The sequence below is a fragment of the Lepidochelys kempii genome, chromosome 2 (genome assembly GCF_965140265.1).
Source record: "Lepidochelys kempii isolate rLepKem1 chromosome 2, rLepKem1.hap2, whole genome shotgun sequence".
In the NCBI taxonomy this organism is placed as follows: domain Eukaryota; kingdom Metazoa; phylum Chordata; order Testudines; family Cheloniidae; genus Lepidochelys; species Lepidochelys kempii.
The window spans coordinates 269,764,982-269,776,804 of record NC_133257.1 but is presented as its reverse complement, the minus strand read 5'-3'; the positions used below and the strand labels follow the sequence as shown (position 1 = coordinate 269,776,804).

General features: G+C 48.2%; 2 non-coding genes across 2 annotated transcripts; both read right to left on the bottom strand.

The window, feature by feature from the left end:
* Positions 1–8,286: 8,286 nt before the first annotated feature.
* Positions 8,287–8,450, bottom strand: LOC140908025 (U1 spliceosomal RNA). The gene has a single exon (XR_012157734.1). It is a non-coding gene; the product is annotated as a U1 spliceosomal RNA (small nuclear RNA).
* A 1,330-nt stretch (positions 8,451–9,780) lies between these two features.
* LOC140908028 (U1 spliceosomal RNA) lies at positions 9,781–9,941 on the bottom strand. The gene has a single exon (XR_012157735.1). It is a non-coding gene; the product is annotated as a U1 spliceosomal RNA (small nuclear RNA).
* Between the last annotated feature and the right edge of the window lie 1,882 nt (positions 9,942–11,823).

Here is an 11,823-nt window from a genome sequence, read left to right as displayed (position 1 = left end):
ACGCCGCTATCTCAGAGTGACAAGTCAGCAAATAACAACCTTATGTTCTTGGTGGTGATGGGAGACTTCAACTACTCAGACATCTGTTGTGGAAAATAACACAGCAGGGCACAGATTATCCAACAAGTTCTTGGAATTTATTGGAGACATATTTTTTATTTCGGAAGGTGGAGAAAGCAACCGGGGGGGGGCGGAGGGAGGCTGTTCTAGATTTGATTTTGACAAATAGGGAAGAACTGGTTGAGAATTTGGAAGTGGGAGGCAGCTTGGGTGGAAGTGATCATGAAATGGTAGAGAGTATCAGAGGGGCGCCCGTGTTAGTCTGGGTCTGTAAGAGCGGCAGAGAGTCCTGTGGCACCTGATAGACTAACAGACGTCTTGGAGCAGGAGCTTCCGTGGGTGAATACATGCCATGCAGCCGACGAAGGGGGTATTCACCCACAAAAGCTCATGCTCCAGTATGTCTGTTAGTCTACAAGGTGCCACAGGACTCTCTGCCGCTTTTACATGAAATGGTAGAGTTCCTGATTCTAAGGAATGGTAGGAGGGAGAACAGCACAATAAAGACAATGAATTTCAAGAAGGCAGACTTTAGCAAACTCAGGGAGTTGGTAGGTAGAATCCCACGGGAAGCAAGTCTAAGGGGAAAAGCAATTGAAGACCGTTGGCAGTTTTCAAAAAGACATTATTAAGGGCGCAAGAGCAAACCACCCCACTGCGTAGGAAAGATAGGAGACCAGGAGATCTTCAATGATCTAAAAATCAAGAAAGAGTCCTACAAAAAGTGGAAACTTGGTCAAATTACAAAGGATGAATATAAACAAATAACACAGGTATGTAGGGATAAAATTAGAAAGGCCAAGGCACAAAACAAGATCAAATTAGCTAGAGACATAAAGGGTAAGAAGAAAACAAAATACATTAGAAGCAAGAGGAAGACCAAGGATAGAGTAGGCCCATTACTCAACAAGGTGGGGGAAACAATAACAGAAAATGTGGAAATGGATGAGGTGCTTAATGACTTCTTTGTTTCAGTTTTCACCAAGAAGGTTGGTGGCAATTGGACATCTAACATAGTGAATGCCAGTGAAAATGAGGTAGGATTACAGGCAAAAATAGGAAAAGAACAAGTTAAAAATTACTTAGACAAGTTAGATGTCTTCAAGTCACCAGGGCCTGACGAAATGCATCCTAGAATACTCGAGGAGCTGACTGAGGAGATATCTGAGTCATTAGCAATTATCTTGGAAAAGTCATGGAAGACAGGAGAGATTCCAGAGGACTGGAAAAGGGCAAATATAGTGCCCATCTATAAAAAGGGAAATAAGGACAACCTGAGGAATTACAGACCAGTCAGCTTAACTTCTGTACCCAGAAAGATAATGGAGCAAATAATTAAGCAATCAATTTGCAAACACCTAGAAGAGAATAAGGTGATAAGTAACAGTCAGCATGGATTTGTCAAGAACAAATTGTGCCAAACCAACCTGATAGCTTTCTTTGACAGGGTAACAAGCCTTGTGGATGGGGGGAAGCACTAGACGTGGTATAGCTTGACTTTAGTAAAGTTTCTGATACTGTCTTGCATGACCTTCTCATAGACAAACTAGGAAAATGCAACCTAGATAGAGCTACAATTAGATGAGTGCAAAACTGGTTGGAAAACCGTTCCCAGAAAGTAGTTATCAGTGGTTCACAGTCATGCTGGAAGGGCATAATGAGTGGGGTCCCGCAGGGATCAGTTCTGGTTACGTTTCCATTCAATAACGTCATCAGTGATTTAGATCATGGCATAGGGAGTACACTTATACAGTTTGCGGATTATACCAATTGGGCTGGGAGGGGCTGCAAGTGCTTTGGAGGACAGGGTTAAAATTCAAAATGATCTGGACAAACTGGAGAAATGGTCTGAAGTAAGTAATTCAATAAGGACAAATGCAAAGTACTCTACTTAGAAAGGAACAATCAGGTACACACATACACAATGGGAAATGACGGCCTAGGAAGGAGTCCTGCGGAAAGGGATCTGGGGGTCCCAGTGGATCACAAGCTAACTATGAAAAAAGAAAAGGAGGACTTGTGGCACCTTAGAGACTAACACATTTATTTGAGCATAAGCTTTCGTGAGCTACAGCTCACTTCATCGGATGCATTCAGTGGAACATACAGTGGGGAGATTTTATATACATAGAGAACATGAAACAATGGCTGTGACCACACAGACTGTAACGAGAGTGATCAGGTAAGGTGAGCTATTACCAGCAGGAGAACAGGGGGGAAAAAACCTTTTGTAGTGATAATCAAGGTGAGCCATTTCCAGCAGTTGACAAGAACGTCCGAGGAACAGTGGGGGGGGGGGGGGAGAATAAACATGGGGAAATAGTTTTACTTTGTGTAATGACCCATCCACTCCCAGTCTCTATTCAAGCCTAAGTTAATTGTATCCAGTTTGCAAATTAATTCCAATTCAGCAGTCTCTCGTTGAAGTCTGTTTTTTCAAAGTTTTTTTGTTGAAGAATTGCCACTTTTAGGTCTGTAATCGAGTGACCAAAGAGATTGACGTGTTCTCTGACTGGTTTTTGAATGTTATAATTCTTGACGTCCACATATCTATTCAGGGGTCACCATCATAGGGCCTAATCACATCAGCCACACTATCAGAGGCTTGTTCACCTGCACATCTACCAATGTGATACATGCCATCATGGGCCAGCAATGCCCCTCTGCCATTTACATTGGCCAAACCGGACAGTCTCTACGTAAAAGAATAAATGGACACAAATCAGACATCAAGAATTATAACATTCAAAAACCAGTCATATGGTAACACCCATTGTTTCGTGTTCTCTGTGTATATAAATCTCCCCACTGTATTTTCCTTTGAATGCATCCGATGACGTGAGCTGTAGCTCACGAAAGCTTATGCTCAAATAAATTGGTTAGTCTCTAAGGTGCCCCAAGTCCTCCTGTTCTTTTTGCGGATACAGACGAACACAGCTGCTGCTCTGAAAGCTAACTATGAGCCAACAGTGTAAAGTAGATTTTTTGGAGTAGTTGAAAGATCTGAAATCTCTAGTGCTTTGGTTTCTTTATGATAAAATATCATTACAATTTCTTGGGAGTGTTTCGTGAGTCTATAGACATACAGTTCTTTGTCTTGATAGAGGATTATTTAAGAAGCTGGGATCCTTCTTTCTGCTGTGAGTCTTTTCAACCGCATGAGGGACGTAGACTTTCCAGACTGTGGGTCTGTTGGGGAGATGGTTGGTTGGTTTTTTGTTTGGTTGGGTTTTTTGTGGGCGGGAGGTTGGTAAGATTTGAGGTCACACGTATATCAACAACTGCATGAGTTACACAGACTTCTCCTCACCCAGCCTACGTCCCATGAGTCTTGGTTTGTAAGATCAAGACAAGGCACCAGGTGTCATGCTGCACCCGGCACACAGGGGTTCAATCGTGATCCCCCCCCCAACCTACTGTAATGTAAAGGCTAAATAATAACCCTCAACGTCTCAGGGCTGCCACCCTCGCCACTGGGAAATCATGAGTCGGACACCCCAGAATCACGAGATTGGCTTAAAAATGATGAGGATTGTTTTTTAAAAAGGGTCCTGTGGGGTCTCTTTATTTCCCTTCCGGTTTCTGAACCAGGCATGCTAGAAACTTTCCTTTCTAGAGCAGCCAGAGGCCAGAGAGCAGGAACCCTGGGCCCCCGGGGCTGGCAGACAGCAGGGGGCTCCTCACGGTTGTGTGTTCCAGACTTGGATTTCACCAACCAAGTAACAAGTGTGAACTCCTCAGGCTTGAACAGCCTTAACATGGAGCCACAGACAGCCCCCTTGGGCACCATGCATCTATCTTGCCACCCAGGTGAGCCTGCCTTTGTGAGAGATGGTCCCTTGCACCAAAAACCATAACAATATTCCGGTCCCTCGGACCGGTCACTCAGCCAGGTCAGTTGCACCTCAGATCTCAAACCGAAGACAACGTTCGTGGCCAATCCGATAATAAACCAGCTAAATCTTTACTAACTAGGAAAAGAAAGAAGAAACGGATTTACCAGGTTAAAGCAGGGAAACATACACACAGAGGAGTTACAGTCGGAGGTTTCAAAAAGCAGTAGAAGCTGCTGTAACACGCAAGCCCTGTGTGTCCCTGAGGGCTAACCCGAGCCAGACTGCCTGGATTGCAGAACTGATCAATGAAATTGTTTTTAATTGTTCACTTTATTAATATAACTTCATAAGTAAAGTTTTATGAATGAAACAACATTCATTCATAAAACCAGGTACCCCAATAACTGGCTAATCGAGTTTTACTTGCAATCCAATTGCTGCTTAAATCGCTGAAACTTGCAGGGCTTCAACATTGGAACTTCTGCTCCCTGTTTGCCGTTCCTTAAACGTGTCCACGGTGTAACCCAAACTCCATTTTAACTTGTCCCAAACTCCATTTTAAAATGCCCACTTCATTTTTGCAAAACCCTGCTGTAATCTGATTCGTGTAGTTCAGATGTGGGAATGAGGGATGGATGGATGATGGAATCAACCTCCAGCCCCAGACTGTCCTGATGAAATAAAGTGTAAACATCAACAGCTGAAGATGCAGACAACAGCCCTGACAAAGCAAGAAGAGTCCACCCTAAAAAGAAAAGATCAAACGTACAATTGAAGAAACATCAAAGCCAGGTCACAGGCTGAAAGTCACTTCTGCAATTGACGGGGGATCAATCACACCAGACCCAGAGCCAGAGTGACACAGCAAGACCTGTAGAGTCTGGATTCAAACTCAAGCCTACAAAAAAGGATGGATGAGATGGAAGACTTTGGAGGGTAACGTTCTGCTGCCAACATGGAAGGGCACTGGTGCATACCCAACAGAGACCCAGTTCTTCCTTGTGCCCGGCTTTCCTGGCCAGTTAGCCGCCACGAGCTACGAACCCAAGCCACGAACTCAAGCTACATTCAGGACTGGTAACTATACAGCAGCTGCAGAACATTTGTATTTTGTGTGTGTGTGTGTATACATAGGTATTAGATATTAGTTATTGGTCTTAAATCAAATTGTGTTATTCTAATAAATGTGACGTCTTGTCTTGTCCCCTGAGATGATCCTGTGCAGTTTTGTCAGTGTAACAGGACACCTTGCTCATGCTTCGAAGGCGCGCCCTCTCCCTGAAGTCCAAGCAGCATAGGGACAACAGTTTCCTCTTGACAGGGATTCTTATTCCATTCCCCCAGAGCTCAAGCTGATGGGGCAAGTGTTTGTGCAGGTCTCCACCTCCTCGTGGGGGTGGGGGGGAGTAAGGGGGAGCAATCAACCAAGTCCTTTGTCCACGGCTGATCCGCAGTGGCTTGTCTGATGTCTCAGGGCCTTCTCTTGTTGGAAGGGAGTTGACTCCTCTTCTGGTAAACTAGCATTTAACCCTTGGTAATGCTTCTCTCCTGACTGGTGGCGGCAAGGAGGTTGACATTTTTAGTGCCAACGCTTATAGATCACCTTGTAACATGGGATACAGATATTAGAGGTGAGAATAAGGCATGCAGCAACTCACAAGCTTTTCATAAAGTCTAAACACGAAACATTTTTATAAATCTAATGACTGTTTTAACAACACTAACAGGTGAGCAAGACTAGTTTCCAGCCGTGCATTTGCCACTTTTCAGTAAGGCCTAGGGGCCTTGGCATAAGCTGGCACCTGGTCGGCCAGTGTCAGAAGAGTATCTTCCCTCTTATCCCCAGGTGTCCCCCAGGGGTCCGTACTGGGACCAGTACTGTTCAACTTATTCGTCAGTGATCTGGGGAAAGGGGTAAACAGTGAGGTGGCAAAATTTGCAGATGATACAAAACTACTCAAGATAGTTAAGTCCCAGGCAGACTGTGAAGAGCTACAAAGAGATCTCACAAAACTTGATTATCATGCACATTGTAGGGAGAGTGGTCAGTTTGGATGAGCTATTACCAGCAGGATAGTGAGTTTGTGTGTGTGGTTTTTGGGAGGGGGGTGAGAGAACCTGGATTTGTGCAGGAAATGGCCCAACTTGATTGTCATGCACATTGTGTAGAGAGTTGTCACTTTGGATGGGCTATCACCAGCAGGAGAGTGAATTTGTGTGGGGGGCTGGAGGGTGAGAAAACCTGGATTTTTGCTGGAAATGGCCCAACTTGATTGTCATGCACATTGTGTAAAGAGTTGTCACTTTGGATGGGCTATCACCAGCAGGAGAGTGAATTTGTGTGGGGGGGTGGAGGGTGAGAAAACCTGGATTTTTGCTGGAAATGGCCCAACTTGATTGTCATGCACATTGTGTAAAGAGTTGTCACTTTGGATGGGCTATCACCAGCAGGAGAGTGAATTTGTGGGGGGGGCTGGAGGGTGAGAAAACCTGGATTTGTGCTGGAAATGGCCCAACTTGATGATCACTTTAGATAAGCTATTACCAGCAGGACAGTGGGGTGGGAGGAGGTATTGTTTCATATTCTCTGTGTATATATAAAGTCTGCTGCAGTTTCCACGGGACGCATCCGATGAAGTGAGCTGTAGCTCACGAAAGCTCATGCTCAAATAAATTGGTTAGTCTCTAAGGTGCCACAAGACCTCCTTTTCTTTTTGCGAATACAGACTAACACGGCTGTTACTCTGAAACCTGTCACAAAACTGGGTGACCGGGCAACAAAATGGCAGATGAAAGTCAATGCTGATAAATGCAAAGTAATGCACATTGGAAAACATAATCCCAACTCTAACTATAAATGATGGGGTCTAAATTAGCAAAAAAGAGATCTTGGAGTCATTGTGGATAGTTCTCTGAACACATCCACTCAATGTGCAGCGGAATGTTGAGAATCGTTAGGAATGGAATAGATAATAAGACAGAAAATATCATGTTGCCTCTATATAAATCCATGGTACGCCCACACCTTGAATACTGTGTGCAGATGTGGTCGCCTCATCTCAAAAAAGATATATTGGAATTGTAAAGATTCAGAAAAGGGCAACAAAAAAGATTAGGGGTATGAAGCAGCTTCTGTATAAGATGAGATTAATAAGACTGGGACTTTTCACCTTGGAAAAGAGACGACTAAGGAGGGATATGATAGAGGTCTATAAAATCATGACCAGTGTGGAGAAAGTAAATAAGGAAGTGTTATTTACTCCTTCTCAAAACACAAGAACTAGGGGGTCACCAAATGAAATTAATAGGCAGCAAGTTTAAAACAAACAAAAGGAAGTATTTCTTCACACAACACACAGTCAACCTGTGGAACTCCTTGCCAAAGGATGTTGTGAGGGCCAAGACTATAACAGGGTTCAAAAAAGAAGTAGATAAATTCATGGAAGATAGGTCCCTCAATGGCGCTTAGTCAGCGATATCCCTAGCTAACCCCTGTTTGCTAGCAGCTGGGAATGGGTGACAGGGGATGGATCACTCGATGGTTACCTGTTCTGTTCATTCCCTCTGGGGCACCTGGCCGTGGCCACTGTCAGAGGACAGGAGACTGGGCTAGATGGAGTTTTGGTCTGACCCCATATGGCCATTCTTACATTCTTATCCCATAACCATTTTGTTTTCTTTAGAGCCTTTGGTGAGAGACCCTGGCAAAGGCTTTCTGAAAAGCCCAGTTCGCTATATCAACTGAACCATCCTTATCCATACGCTTTTTGAAATCCTCAAAGAAGACTAGACCATTGGTGAGGTAGGAGTTCCCTTTCCAAAAGCTGTGTTCACCCTTTCCCCATGGAGCCTGTTTAGCTGGGTTTCTACCACTTTGCCAGTTACTGAAGTTCGGCTCACCGGCCTGCAATTGCCAGACTCGCCTCTAGAGCCCATTTTAAAAATGGAGGCGACATGAGCTACCTGCCAGTCAGCTGTAACAGAGGCTTCCTTCCCTGGTAGCTTGCACACCCCAGCTCCCTAGTTCTGCAATTACATATTTGAGCTCCCTCAGAACTCGCGGTGGAACGCCATCTGGTCCCGGTGACATCTTCTGTTTCATTGAACAATTGGTTGTAAAACTTCTGATACCAGGTTAGTTCTTCAGACTTGTCACCCAAGAAGAACCGCTCTGATGTGTAACTGTCCGTCCCGTCTGAACTCCATTAACAGAGAACACGGTGTTGTAAGGGAAGCCGGCGAGCTGTGGACTGAGCCCCAGAGGAAATCATGAACGTGCTAAGGACTGTTCACAAATCAGGCAGCTCCCCCCGCAGACCACCCCGAGGCAGCGCCCAGCGCGTTCCGAACCGCGGCCGCTGAGCAGGTTTCTCTGTCTTTCACCGCACGCCAGGGGAGAGCGCGAACGCAGTCCCCCACTACCACAAATTATGCAGTCGAGTTTCCCGCATTTGGGGAAATCGCAGGGGTCAGCACACCCGCAGTGCAATGGATGAGCCTCGCCCTGGGAAAACCACCTTCCTGATCATGGTGTCTCCCCTGCCAGGTAAGTATGACTTGGGTAGCCCCGGCCGCCGCTCGCCCTCGCTCGCCCCGCACTCTCAACCCACGGTGGGGCCCGCCAAGACACGCCCGCCGGCCCCGCCCGCGCCGGCCCCCGCTGCCGCGACCTGCCCCGGGGTGTCCCCGGCCCCACCCTTCTCCCCGCCGAGCCCCGGCTGCCGAATTCGGGCCCCGCTCGGCAGTCGGCTCCCGCTCCCACAGTGCTCTGCTCGCACACAGATCTGCATACGGGCTCACGCGGCTCCGCCCCCTCTCGGGCCCCGCCCCCTGCCTGCCCGGGCCGGGCGCTCTCCCCAGGCCCGCCCCGCCTCCCCCGCGCTCCGAGCCCGCGGCCGCCCCTCCCCCGCCAGGCGCCCTGGCCCAAGGGCCGCCCGGTGCGGCCGGGCCCGCTCCCCGCGGCGGGGGGGCCGAGCCGCCCCCGGCCTCAGTAAGGCGCCAGAGCCCGGCGGCCCTAGAGCCGTAGCCGGCCCGGCCCCGGGTCCAGGCTCCCGGAGAGACCCGGGCACAGCCGGGATCGGGGCCCCGCCTCTGCCGGGGGGGGGGGGACGCTGCGTTTCGCCTCCCCCCCCCCGAGGATGGTGCGAGACCCCAGTGACCCCCCCCGTGACCCCTCTGAGGATGGTGCGAGACCCCAGTGACCCCTCAGTGACCTCCCCCCAGGGGGGTGTGATACACCAGTGACCCCCCAGTGACCCCTCCCGGAGCTGGGTGCGATACACGAGTGACCCCCCGGAGGTAAATGTCTCTTCACCGGGGAGAGGAGGGAAAGAAGGATCCAAACCACGCCGTCAGTTCTGGGAACGCGCCAGAGCCCGGCGGCCCTTGAGCCGTAGCCGGCCCGGCCCCGGGTCCAGGCTCCCGGAGAGACCCACGCACAGCCGGGATCGGGGCCCCGCCTCTGCCGGGGGAGACACACACGCTTCCCCCCCAGACGATGGTGCGAAGGAACCAGGTGAGACAAGTGTGTTTGACAGGCTGTTCTCCCCTCAGAGGAGGAAAAGCCCAAGAAGGAAGAATGGGCAAAAAGCTGCAAGCAGGAAAAGAGCCAGGCTGCACCCCTCAGGGCAAAAAAAAACAGTCGCCCAAACCCCGCACAGATAAACTAGCGAGCAGATCAGATCCAACTGCCCAGGGAAGAACAAGAAAGCAACCAGACCTTCGACTAGCACAGAACTTAGCGGGTTATAAACCCAAGTACAGAAAATACAAACGTGCCAAGGACTATTCACAAGCTAAGCAGCCCCCGCTGGGGCCCAACCAAGGCACCACACAGGGCGTTAGAAACACCGGGCACTGAAGTTTTTCTGTCTTTCACCGCACGCCAGGGAGAGCGCGAACGCAGTCCCCCACTACCACAAATTATGCAGTCGAGTTTCCCGCATTTGGGGAAATCGCAGGGGTCAGCACACCCGCAGTGCAATGGATGAGCCTCGCCCTGGGAAAACCATGTTCTAAGGCAGAATCTGTTCTCAAAGCAATTCTTTCTAACAACAACTACTCACACACAGAGAGAGACTCAAAGCAATACTCTGTAACAACGGAAACAGCACCCAGAGACTCCCTGCCCTTGTGTTGTATTCCTCTCGCTTTGTTAACAATTGTGATTAAAATAGAGACAGAGGACGTATGTGGATGGATGCTTGGTGTGGATAATAACTGAATGATCAGGGAGGTGCCAGCGTTCATCGGCTGAAGAAGGCGTCAAGTGGAAATAACCAGAGGACCTCTGGAGCGCAGACTGGAATCCACCCAACAGCCTCAAGGATGGGAGAACCAAAGACCAAGATAACGTCTGCCAGCACGGAGCCGTCAGGAATTTGCCATCTGCTGATTGATTCAGCAACAGCATGATGAAGCAATTCCCATAGACTGGCCTAGGAAGAAATTCCTATAAAAATGGACTCTAGAAAGTGAGAACTTTGGGGTCTGATTCTGCAAACCAACTTCCAGGAGCATCAGATGAGCATCTGACAAGGCCCTGCTCCCTCCTCATGTCCAGGCCACCTGGCCAGTGGCTTGGCATGAGCAACTCTAAGGCTGGTAACTATAACCCCTATGCAGAAGGGGTATGAATGAATTAATGAATGAATATATATATATATAGTTAAGTAAGGAATAAGCAGCAATACAACAGTTTGAGGGGTTTTTTATATATTTCTTTTTATTATTATATTTACAATAAATGTGGCATTTTGCCTTGTCCCTTTAATAAGACGTCTTGTTGGGCTCAACGGGTATCAATGGCTCCATGTCTAGTTGGCAGCCGGTATCAAGTGGAGTGCCCCAGGGGTCGGTCCTGGGGCCGGTTTTGTTCAGTATCTTCATAAATGATCTGGAGGATGGTGTGGATTGCACCCTCAGCAAGTTTGCAGATGACACTAAACTGGGAGGAGTGGTAGATATGCTGGAGGGGAGGGATAGGATACAGAGGGACCCAGACAAATTAGAGGATTGGGCCAAAAAAAATCTGATGAGGTTCATCAAGGACAAGTGCAGAGTCCTGCACTTAGGACGGAAGAACCCAATGCACCGCTACAGACTAGGGACCGAATGGCTTGGCAGCAGTTCTGCAGAAAAGGACCTGGGATTACAGTGGACGAGAAGCTGGATATGAGTCAAGAGTGTGCCCTTGTTGCCAAGAAGGCCAATGGCATTTTGGGATGTATAGGTAGGGGCATTGCCAGCCGATTGAGGGACGTGATCATTCCCCTCTATTCCTCATTGGTGAGGCCTCATCTGGAGTCCAGTTTTGGGCCCCACACTACAAGAAGGACGTGGAAAAATTGGAAAGAGTCCAGCGGAGGGCAACAAAAATGATTAGGGGACTGGAACACATGGCTTATGAGGAGAGGCTGAGGGAACTGGGATTGTTTAGTCTTCACAAGAGAAGAATGAGGGGGGATTTGATAGCTGTTTTCAACTACCTGAAAGGGGGTTCCAAAGTGGATGGATCTAGACTATTCTCAGTGGTAGCGGATGACAGGACAAGGGCTAATGGTCTCAAGTTGCAGTGGGGGAGGTTTAGGTTGGATATTAGGAAAAACGTTTTCACTAGGAGGGTGGTGAAACACTGGAATGTGTTACCTAGAGAGGTGGTGGAATCTCCTTCCTTAGATATTTTTAAGGTCAGGCTTGACAAAGTCCTGGCTGGGATGATTTAGTTGGGGATTGGTCCTGCTTTGAGCAGGGGATTGGACTAGATGACCTCCTGAGGTCCCTTCTGTTAGGATATAGATATTCAGGCCTGTCTGCAAAGGCCTGTACTTTAAGAATTTAGGTGTATTCTTATCACTTGGCTAGTGATAGAGGTATAAAAGAAAGAATCAAAATCACTGACTGCCGGTGCAAGGGCCTTCTCTTACTG